Source organism: Lepidochelys kempii, chromosome 2 (genome assembly GCF_965140265.1).
Source record: "Lepidochelys kempii isolate rLepKem1 chromosome 2, rLepKem1.hap2, whole genome shotgun sequence".
Classification (NCBI taxonomy): domain Eukaryota; kingdom Metazoa; phylum Chordata; order Testudines; family Cheloniidae; genus Lepidochelys; species Lepidochelys kempii.
The window spans coordinates 201828412-201839708 of NC_133257.1; the positions used below are offsets into that span (position 1 = coordinate 201828412).

At 41.7% G+C, this 11297-nt stretch overlaps 1 long non-coding RNA gene across 1 annotated transcript; it reads right to left on the reverse strand.

Annotated features, from left to right (window-relative positions):
• Nucleotides 1–2728: 2728 nt before the first annotated feature.
• Nucleotides 2729–10603, reverse strand: LOC140907462 (uncharacterized). Its single transcript, XR_012157502.1, has 3 exons — nt 10013–10603; nt 4432–4551; nt 2729–3293 (listed from the first exon to the last, which is right to left on the reverse strand). It is a non-coding gene; the product is annotated as an uncharacterized lncRNA (long non-coding RNA).
• Nucleotides 10604–11297: the final 694 nt, after the last annotated feature.

An 11297-nucleotide genomic window follows, 5' to 3' on the forward strand; every position in this document is an offset into this window, starting at 1 on the left:
TATTATGAACATATGGTGAGATTTAAACTGTTTGTGTTGAATGTTGTCTTCTTATTGTATGTGAAGTTCTTAAGGGATGAGATGGGCGCACTTGAGGCGAAAGGAGTGCATCCCTAGGGGGAGGGCTCTGCTGAAGGGACCTACATGTCACTGATTTCCCTCCACTGTTTTTCTAAAGAAGGATGGTCCAGTTGTTAGGGAACTAGTTGGGGAAACCTGGGTTCAAGTTCCTGCTCTGCCACAGATTTCTTGTGTGATCCTGGATAAGGCAATTATTCTCCTTGGCCTTAGTTTCCTATCTGTAAAATGGGAGCAATAGTCTTTTCTACTCACAACGGTGTTGGGTGAGTAAATATATAAAAGTTGTGAGGTGCTCAGCTACTATGATGATGGAAGGGGGCATATAAGTACCAAAGAAAGAAATTTTATTCCTTCCTTAAACTACACTACTTGGCAGAGAACAATAATTTTCCATAAAGAGACTCCCTTTTCCATACTACCCTCTCCCCACACTCAGCACCTGGCTTCCCTCTAGTCTGGATCTAGCTGGGACCCTTCTCCCATTTTGCATTATGGGAAGGATAGGGTCATAGTGACCTTTGACACTGTCTATGAGCCTCAGGTTGAGAACCCTGATATAAAAAAATTTGCTGGAATGATACTAGAATGGTATGATTGTTCTCTTCTCATAATTAATACTTAACCAGTGAATCACCATGTGCCAAGCAACCTTTTCATTACACATTTTCCATCATGTAATCAAATGATGCTGTGAGGCACTGAGGTATATTACAACCCCTCCTACACTATGAATACAACTGTAAACCAACTGGAAAAATACAACTGGAAAAAGGGGTAAACAGTGAGGTGTCAAAATTTGCAGACAATACAAAATTACTCAAAATAGTTAAGTCCAAAGCAGACTGCAAAGAGTTACAAAGGGATCTCACAAAACTGGGTGACTGGGCTACAAAATGGGAAAGAAATCCAATGTTGATAAATGCAAAGTAATGCACATTGGAAAACATAACCCCAACCATACATACAGAATGACAGGATCTAAATTAGCTGTTACCACTCAAGAAGAGATCTTGAAGTCATTATGGATAGCTCTCTGAAAACATCCACTCACTGTGTAGCAGCAGTCAAAAAAGCAAACAGAATGTTGGGAATCATTAGGAAAGGGATAGCTAATAAGGCAGAAAATATCATAATACCAATATAAATCCATGGTACACCCACACCTTCAATAGTGCATGCACTTCTGGGGGCCCCATCTCAAAAAAGATATATTAGAATTGGAAAAGGTACAGAGAATGATGAAGGGTATGGAACAGCTTCCACATGAGGAGAGATTAAAAGAGACTGGGACCTTTAAGCTTGGAAAAGAGACAACTAAAAGGTGAGATGACAGAGGTCTATAAAATCATGAATGGTGTGGAAAAAATAAGTGTTATTTACTGCTTCACATAACACAAGAACCAGGGATCACCCAATGAAATTAATAGACAGTGGGTTTAAAACAAACAAAAGAAAGTACTTCTTCATACAACACACAGTTAACTTGTGGAACTCGTTGCCAGTGTATGTTGTTAAAGCTAAAACTACAATGGTGTTCAAAAAAGAATTAGATAAGTTTCTAAAGGATAGGTCCATCAATGGAATTGGCCAACATGATCAGGGATGCAAGCCATGAAGCTGGGAATGGACAAAAGAGGGTGGATCACTCAATGATTGCTTATTCTGTACATTCCTTCTGAAACACCTGGCATTGGTCACTGTCAAAAGACAGGATACTGGGCTCGACAGGATACTGGGCTAGATTAAATTGGTCTGACCCAGTATGGACATTCTTATGACCAGATCATGACACCATTTTCTGATCTGGATACAACAAACTCAGTTGTGTTTTATCCACAAAGCAGCTGCGTTCTGTTGTGAAAGCATCCACGCTTCTGCATCCACATTTCTGCATCCACATTTCTGCATCCACGCTTACCATTCTGCTTAGCTGTGTCTGTATCAGTGCATTTTGGGCAGCTGGTCAGACTGACTCAGCCGGGGACAATGCCTAGAGAACATTCACACTGAGCAGTATCAGCAGCTAGTCAGGCAATGCTGAGATGTCCTAGTAACTCAGGGAGGAAGGACAACCAACCATCACAGTGACTTAGGTGCACTTTTGGTAAGATGCGTCTTTGAAGCAACCTGGTTACAGAAAGATCACCATATAGTAGGCATGAGAGTGACATGTCATTACCTACCACGATTACTAAATATGTGTTAACCATATTGTGCATGGACAAAAAACATTTAAGTAACTGGTTACAAACTAGTAGAGACTGTGTGTGTATGTTTGTGTGTGTGCGGGTGCATGCATGTGTGTTCTTTCTACTAGCTGTGCTACATTCTTGTTGCTGTTGTTTGTGTTTAACTGAAAGGCTTAAACCTTAAATTCTGATCGTGACATTTTCCACTGTTATATGTATGTGTACTCATGGCACAAATGCTTAACAAATGATTGCTAGATTTTTTTTTAAACCAACCCTTCCCATATGTGTTAAGAATGGGCTCCAGCTTGTATTTACAGTGAAAGAGCTAGGATCTAGAGGTTTTAATTTATTGGAAGTACACATTGCTATCAGCAATATTTCCATGACCATTGCCATGGTCCCCAATAGTCTCTTTGTCAACTGTTCACAAAACAAAAGGAAAATGCTGGCATGACAGTCTTTATAATTAAAACAATACAAGCATTTGCTTCACAGAATTTTTCACAGAATTATTCTTATTGATACTCGATCACATTTGCTTGCAAAACACTACGACTTCAAATGGCATATTGGACAGTAACAACATTGCTTCAAATGGAAACATTTAGCAACTGGCTATGCTTTGTTCCATGACTGTTTTAGATTTGTTTACTTAAAATTGCGACTATCAAACAGAATATGCCAATTTAAAATGATATAGGCTATTAAGAATCAGAACAAAAAGACCTGCTCATAAAAGGTTATTTGTCTCATGCTTCTGAGCTCTTACATACATTATTCTGGAAAACACAAAATGCATTCTTTACCTCAAGGAAACATTTGCTTTTATGTAATTTAATAAAGCTTTTTATCACTGTCCATGAGCGGCTGCCTCTAAGTTACAGTACAGTGAGGGAGACGAATCTAGTAGTTAGATCATATGATGATGTGTCAGGTTCTACGTTTCATTCCTGGTTCTGTCACTGATTTACTGCCTGACCTTGGAAAAATCATAGTTCTTCTGTACCTTAGTTTCCCCATCTGTAAAATGAGAATAATAATGCTTACCTACTTCACAAGAGTATTAATACATTAATTCATGTTTTCATTGCTTGAGAAGCTCAAGATGAAAACTGTATATTAATGCAAACTATTACCATTGTTATGTGGTTGAATGAAACACTTCTAAAGGAGTCTAGCTAGCAAAACAAGTACATCTGTATCTACCAGTTGCACATTTAGACCCAGATCATTCCTCCACTGAAGTCAATATCCAAACTCCCATTGACCTCAACAGAACAGGAGAGAGCCCCAAGTTCCAAAACTTGGACCATGCTTACACTGGAATAAGGAGCATATTAATTTCTTTCTTCAACATAATGGAGCTCTGCTCAAGTTTGACCAAACATAATCACATTTGGCTCAGGCATGGAACCATTTAGGCAGCTGCAGAGGCCATAAGAACTAGTGTCTTCCTTTCCAAACTCTTTGGTTGCCTCACAGCTGACTGATAATTAGATGTAAAGCCCCAATGGCACAATCAGGGAGGAACTATGCATGTGTAATACTGCCTCCTTGACAACATCTCCAAGGTCTGAAGGAGAGTGGAGTCATGACCCACTGGACACAGTTCAGGGTGCTGTGACAACAAGGGAGTTATTTGATCACTCCCAAGAGGAGAGATGTGTATTGTCAAAATACCAAAAACATTCCAGAGTCTGCAAACCACCAGCTAAGCTTCATGCCACTGAAGGATCAACCTTTTGGATTTCAAAAAAATCATGTTACTAAATTCATGCCATTAGTTGTGCACGCATGTCTTAATTGCAGGTGCAAATAAGAGTGCTGCTCCTGTTACTACTGTCTTTGCACTTGCAATAAGGCCAACAGATGGGCAAGAATTCTCTCTTGGGTTTGCGATTCATTTTGCAAAGTTAAATGTAGTGGTTCAGATTGCATTTACTAAAAGGGAAGTTGGCATCAGCCTATCTGAAAACACATACCTATGGGTCAGCCCAGTTGCATCACCTTAGATTATTGACAGACTAGTTTTTACTACCGTCAGCACTGCAGAGACAGAGACACTGCCATCTGTCTGACATTATCAGAGACATCCTCCAGTAGAGCAGGCAGGATTTTGCACACAGAGAAACTGCTATGACCAGGTAGCTTTACTCACCGGCCATACTGAGGCAGGATTCCAATATAAGTTGAAGACAGGGACCGCCCTTGTTGATTTGTCCTCAGCATATGGCACCATCTGGAATCAGGTCCTCCTCGAGATCGACCACATCATTCACTGCAGGTGAACAATCAGCCTCTTGGTGGCAGTGACCACAGACCACCGTTTTAAGGTGCACCTTAATGGCCAGATCAGTAGACCAAGAACTCTTAACTCAGGCATCCCACAGGACTCCATCCTGGCCCTAATACTTATTAATATATACACTGTGGATATACCAGCGACGGATTCGAGGAAATACATGTATGCAGATGACATTGCCCTAGCTGTTCAGCATACAAGTCTCCATACCATCAGCTGCATGCTAACCCGAGATCTTAGCACAATGGCTGATTATTTCCGACACCGGAAACTTAGGTCTAACCCAAAAAAAACCCTGGTGACCACTTTCCATCTGAACAATAAAATGGCTAATACAAAACTCGATGTGCAGTTCTGCGGTGAGAGCATCAGCCATAAGGCTAACCCAAAGTATCTTCAAAAAGAAAAGGAGGACCTGTGGCACCTTAGAGACTAACAAATTTATTTGAGCATAAGCTTTCGTGAGCTACAGCTCACTTTATCGGATGCATTCAGTGGAAAACACAGTCTTGGCATTACACTGGACTGGAGCTTGACTTTTCAACAACACCTCAAGAACACCCATGATAAGGTTAGGACTCGTGTCGCGCTTATCAGAAAACTGACTGGAACATCATGGGCCTCCAGTCCATGTGTGTGATCTCACAGCAGTCACACTAAACTCCTTGACACTCAACTCAATAACGCTATGTGCATAGTGTCAGGGACATTCAAATCGACTCAGGTCGACTGGCTCCCGGTCCTATCGCACATCCAGCCTTCTCAGATTAGAAGAGCTGCTCAGACATCTCGCTTTTTCAACCATGTCAATTCAAATGTGAGGATCCCGCTGCACGATGACCTGCAGAACCCTCTGTGATAAATGAAGGGGGTGGAGCTCCCTTTTATGGACATCCAGCCAGCGAGTAGCTATAAAATCCCTCTTAGTAGCTGTTCTCTAATTGCTTTACCTGTAAAGGGTTAAAAAGTCTCACTGCTATGCATAAGTAAAAGGAAGGGAGTGGGCACCTGGCCAAAAGAGCCAATGGGAAGGCTAGAACTTTTTAAAACTGAAGAAAGACTTCCCTTCTGTCTGTCTGTTGTTGTTCTCCCGGGGAGAGGCAGACAGGGCAACAGCTATGCTATAGGAAGCTTTGGGCCAGGTATGAAAAATCCTCAGTATCATACCTAGAAACTACTCATTTGAACCCCCAGGCATGTAAGTAGATCAGGAAATGTCTAGAAAGACGTGATTAGGTTTATCTCTTTTTATTTATTTATGACTTGTGGACTCCTCTGTGCTAACCCCAGGTGCTTTTGTTTTGCTTGTAACCTTTAAGCTGGACCTCAAGAAAGCTATTCTTGGTGCTTAATCCTTGTGTAGCAGGGCGGTCACCCAGCTCCATCCCTGAAAGGGTTAAAAGCCAGCCCTGGATGAGGGCTGGGGCTGAGAGCCAATAGGAAAAGGCTGGGCCCTATAAAAGAGCTGCAGGGCCAGAAGGCAAAGAGTCTCACTCCAGCCCTGGAGTGAGAAGGGCCTAACTGTCTGGGAGCACAGGGTACCTCGAGCAGAGCAGAGCAGAGCAGAGCAGAGCAGAGCAGAGCAGAGCAGAGCAGAGCTGGGGAAGGGCAAAAGGAGCTGGGGAGCTCCAGCCTGGGAACTCTCCAGGCTGAGGCCTTGGTAAAGGCTGAAGAGGTGCAGCCCAGGATGGGGATAGGCAGAGGCAGCTGGTCCAACCCCCTTGCCAATGATGAGTGGCCATTACAGACTGCAGTTTTCCCCAGAGAAAGGGGGCTAGATGATGACTGGCAGTAGCCACTGAGGCAAGGCGGGCTTAGAGGGTTGGGGGTTCCCCTGAGAGGGGAAACCCAGAGTGTGGGGGTACTGCAGTCGGCAGAACCCCAAGGGAATGGGGCACCGGGGTCCAGGAGGGACACAGGGCCCGAGGCAGGAGAGACATCGGCCAGCAGGAGGCACTCCAAGGACTGGAATTGAGCTAATTCCCGAACAACCAGCAGGAGGCGTTGCAGCGGTGAGTGCTCGATCTGCTACATCTTGTAGTTGCTCTTTTAAAATCTATCAATAGCCTGAGTTCCCAGGTGTATTTTCTTTCTTTTTTTTAATTAATAAAATGTACCATTTTTAAGAACAGAATTGGATTTGTGTCTTAAGATGTTTGTGCACATGTTTTTAATTAGCTGGTGGCAACAGCTGATTTCCTTTTGTTTTCTTTCTCAGCTCTTCCCCGGAGGGGGGTGAAAGGGCTGGAGGGTACCCCACAGGAACGAATTCCCAAGTGCGCCTTCCTGGGCTCTCAAAGGGGTTCTGCACTTGGGTGGTGGCAACACCTACCAATCCAAGCTCAGATAAAAACTGTAATCTTGGAAGTTTAATACAAGCCTGGAGTGGCCAGTATTAACTTTTAGAATCCTTGCGGACCCCCACCTTCTGCACTTGAAGTGCCAGAGTGGGGAATTAGCCTTGACATCCGCCAAAGACGAGATTAAAATCCTGCAATCCTTTATGTAACCACATCAAGACCCTTACTCCAATGCTGAGGCTCAGTGGAGAGCCACATGGAGTATTTCAACTGCTCAAAACAGTTTATTGTTGGCCCTGCCGAGGAACCACCTGGTTTTGATGTATGTCAGAAAGATTGGTGCCGATTGAATCGCATCTGGACATTTCCTGAGAGATGTGGACAAACCCTCTTTAAATGGAAAATGAAGCGAACACCTGTATGCGACTGTTGTCACCAGGCACAAACGACAGACCACATCATATCTGAGTGTCCCCTTCATTATTTCTCCGGGGGCCTGAAGGACTAGATATAAATTTTTAATCGTTGCCACATATCCAAGCTATACATAAGAATTAGTAGTACTGGAAAAGGGTACCAATTATTTTCTGCCTCACGGATCACCAGCAAAATTGCCAGTCAGATTCTCCTTTTGGAATCTTTATTGATGATAGTGGCTAGTAAAAATGCATGAAGAGTTTGATCTGATTCAGATACCAAGATGAGACATTTCTGGCAATTGGAACACTAATGTCTAGACTGACAGTAGGAGAGAGAGTAGAGCCCCAAGAGATGCTGGACAGACTCTCAGCAGGAACTATCACTACTGCAGTAATATGGATGACAAAAGGAGACAATTTAGAAGAAGCAGCTAAACTACCCCTTATGGAAAAAGCCCTATGGAATGTAAAAGAAATTAATGATCTTTCTATAGATTTGTTGAACCATCCTACAGAATTCTATGACCAGAAAATGCACTCTTTATTATATTCAATGTATTTTAGAGTCATTTCCATAGAGCCCTATTGGTTTCATACCTATTAAGTTCTATAGGACTTTTCCATTAAAGCAGTCTCCAGAAGGACATGCTAACAAAGCTGTTTACAAGATCTGCAAATACAATAATGTAAATGCCATCATATCTCAATATGACAACACCAGCAATTCCAGATTGTATTCTTGTATGCTCTCAGTGCTTAAGCTATGTCCACACTGTGAGCTAGAGGTGTGATTCTCCTCTCATGTACTTGAGATGTACTAGCTCTCAAAGTAGTGTGAGTATAAATAGCAGTGTAGCTGTGTTGGCATGGCAGTGGCAGTGGAGGCATGGCTTAGTCATGCTTAATACAAATCTGCCTGAATCCGGTGGGTACATACTTGGCCTGGCTAAGCCATGCGTCCACCACTGCTACCTCTGCTACCATGGCTACACTGCTATGGATACTCTTGCTAGCTCAATGAGTGAGGGTATGTGTACACAAGCAGGGGAATCACACAGCTAGCTCATAGTGTAGATGTATCATTAATGGACAAGTGAGTCTGGATTTGGATTCTTATTTTCTCCAGAACTTACCTCAGAAATAATGGGCCCAATACTGACTGTTGCACTGAGCTGGAATTTTTGTTGTTGACTCCAGTGAGAGCAGGGCTGGTTCCAGTGATCTAATATTGGCCAATAACTTATCAGATTTTTTAACGGGAGTCATGCTTTCTTTGGGCTACATTCTGATATCTTTCAGAAAGATATGCAGCTTTGATTAAAGGTTGAGGAGAAAAGGTAAGATCTAGCTCAGAAATGCTTGGTGAAATTCTGGGCCTGTGTTCTGCAGATCAGACTATGTGATCGTAATGGTCTCTCCTGACCTTAAAATCTATGAATCTGCAGTAAGTAGTAGATTTCAAGGCTACTACTTGAGCAATAAGGCCCAACTCAGCACAAGTTCCTTCTGGAGTCAGAATCTTCATAAAGGAAGGAATGGAGATCCCAACTTTTGCATTAAATATTTTTAACTGAGGCATTCCTGAGACAAGAATGGAAAGATACACATATGGAAAAGCCAAAATGTCCAGAAAGTTGGTAAGTCAGAATATACAGGCACCCAATTCTGCAGCAGTATTTAATAGTCCAATAGTAGCAACAAAAACTCAGCACAGTTCAGCAATATCCAGAGGTGTGACGGAAACGATAAGCAAGCTCAAGCTTCAGCTCAGTCCTGTGGTAACCACTAGCAAACCAGGCCTGGCTCCAAACAAATAGAGAAGAAGAAATTACAACAACACTTTGAAAGAGGTAAAAGCAATTTGGAATTTCAGAAAGTAACAAAATCAGTGTAAAAATGAATGAGCAAGCAAAAATAACCAAATACGGGTGAGGAAAAACTACTAAAATCAGAGCTGAAAACAGTTTAGAGGATAAGTTGCCAACTCGAGTTTGCACATTCATTCCCCTTCAACTGCTTGTTGTCTAACAACTTTATTTTAAAAGGCTTAGGCGGTATATTGTTAGAACATCTGTACATGTTTTATTGGCTTAAAAATTGGAAAGGAAGCCTTGTATTGCAGCAAGTAACAATACATCCAGTTCTTGCATAGTATGGGGGCTTCTGGTGAGAGAAAGGGGAATTTTCCATTGCATAACATTCTCTCTCTCTTTGTTGGTCTTTAAAAGAAATTACGAACACAGAAGGGAAAAAAAAGAGAATGAATTATTATACCTGACAGTTCTCTGTTCAGTAGCGTTCCATGGGAAGGCAGCTGCTGCCATTCTATTTGTGAGATGCTAGGTAAGCTCCCATAGCTGGCCACTGGATCAGTTCACCTATTGGCAAATCTGAATGCTTCCACAAAGCAATGTTTGATTTCTGCACACAAATGTGAACTGACATAAACAACATGTTGACATTGGTCCACATCCACTTAAGACATTATTTTCTTTTCAGTCAAGCATGCAGCTCACGTGGCAGCTTGGGAATAAAAAAAAAAATCTGCAAAAAAGTTTGAGGGAACTCCCCACCCCAACACACACTATCTTTGTGCTTTTATTTCTTAATGAATAAAAACAAAGTATATTAACAGTAAAGCTGTATGAACCCTCTCAGAGGAAACCCCAAATCAGATATGTCTATTGCAATTTATTGTAACAGAACCACCCTCCTTACCTGAGGTAGGCATGAGTTTGATCCCATCAGAACAGTGGTGCGCAGAGACCCTGGTTGGTAGCTGTAATGACCACAACGCAAACCCCGACTGCAAGTGCTGTAAACTCTCCAGCTATTACAACCATGTGGGCATCTGATAATTGATGAGTTGACCTAAGAATGAAACATACACCTGGCTGGGGCACAAAATAAATGACTCTGAGTTTGGGAGGGATAAGGTAAAAGACATTGTTTAGTGGGAAGGTAGAATGGCTTAATTAAAGGAATTTCACTAAACAAAAGTAAACAGTAACTAACAACACACAGCACAACCTGGGATGTCCAAGTGCAAAAAACCTTTTGACTGTTCACCTTTATAGGCAAAATTCTAAAAATGTCACTATTTGTACTCTGTTTTGACCTTTTAGGTGGGTACATTGGTTTAATAATAATAATTTTACCCACAAACATAAAAAATTATTATCCATCCTCTGGCTGGGGTTTAGCCAAATACAAATGTCCAATGGGGGCATATAGATTCTCTTTAAACACAAGGACCTGAAAATTTGCCAAGATATCATTGCCTTTAGTAGAGAATGCCATGCTAATTCTACAATGCACACCACGAATGCCAGGTGTCTGTTTTAAAGTGTTCTGCAGATTTTCAAAAGTGGCAGTGTACTTTTTTTAAAAAATCAACTTCATGTTCTTGCTTCACTACAATGAGTGTATGGATAGCAGGAGAAGAAAGTGAATTTGGTTATTTTTTTCTAAAATGAAAGAGGATTTTGTGAAGATTAAAGCAACCTGGCTTGGATTTTCAAAAGGCTTAAATCTGAGGTTAATTCATGATTGTTTTAATTCCATTTTAAGCAGCTGCAGAAATCCATAAACCCAAAGCACTCATTACACCTTTACAGCACCAAACCAGGACTGACTGCTAAGCAGAGATATGAGCATAACAGATAAGAATGCTGACAGGGAGTGGAGTTACTGCTATGAAGTGGAAATGGCTTGGAAAGGAAATACAGTTTCTTGCTTGTTGTCTTGTCCATGAAGAACTCAGTAACAAACATAAGGAATCAACTCACTCCACCATAACTCAGTCTAAAATATGGCTTCTTTTTCACTGAGACAGCATATGTTTGTGCTACAGAAATATTACTTGGGACAGAGTAGAAAGGATTAAACTAAAGCTTCTTAGAATTATTCAAAATAATTGACGTTTGCTGCCGTATTTATGTCTGGAAGCCTATCACTCCCATACGAGTGAAGAAGTCAGCCATGAGGGAAGGCTGTACAGAGG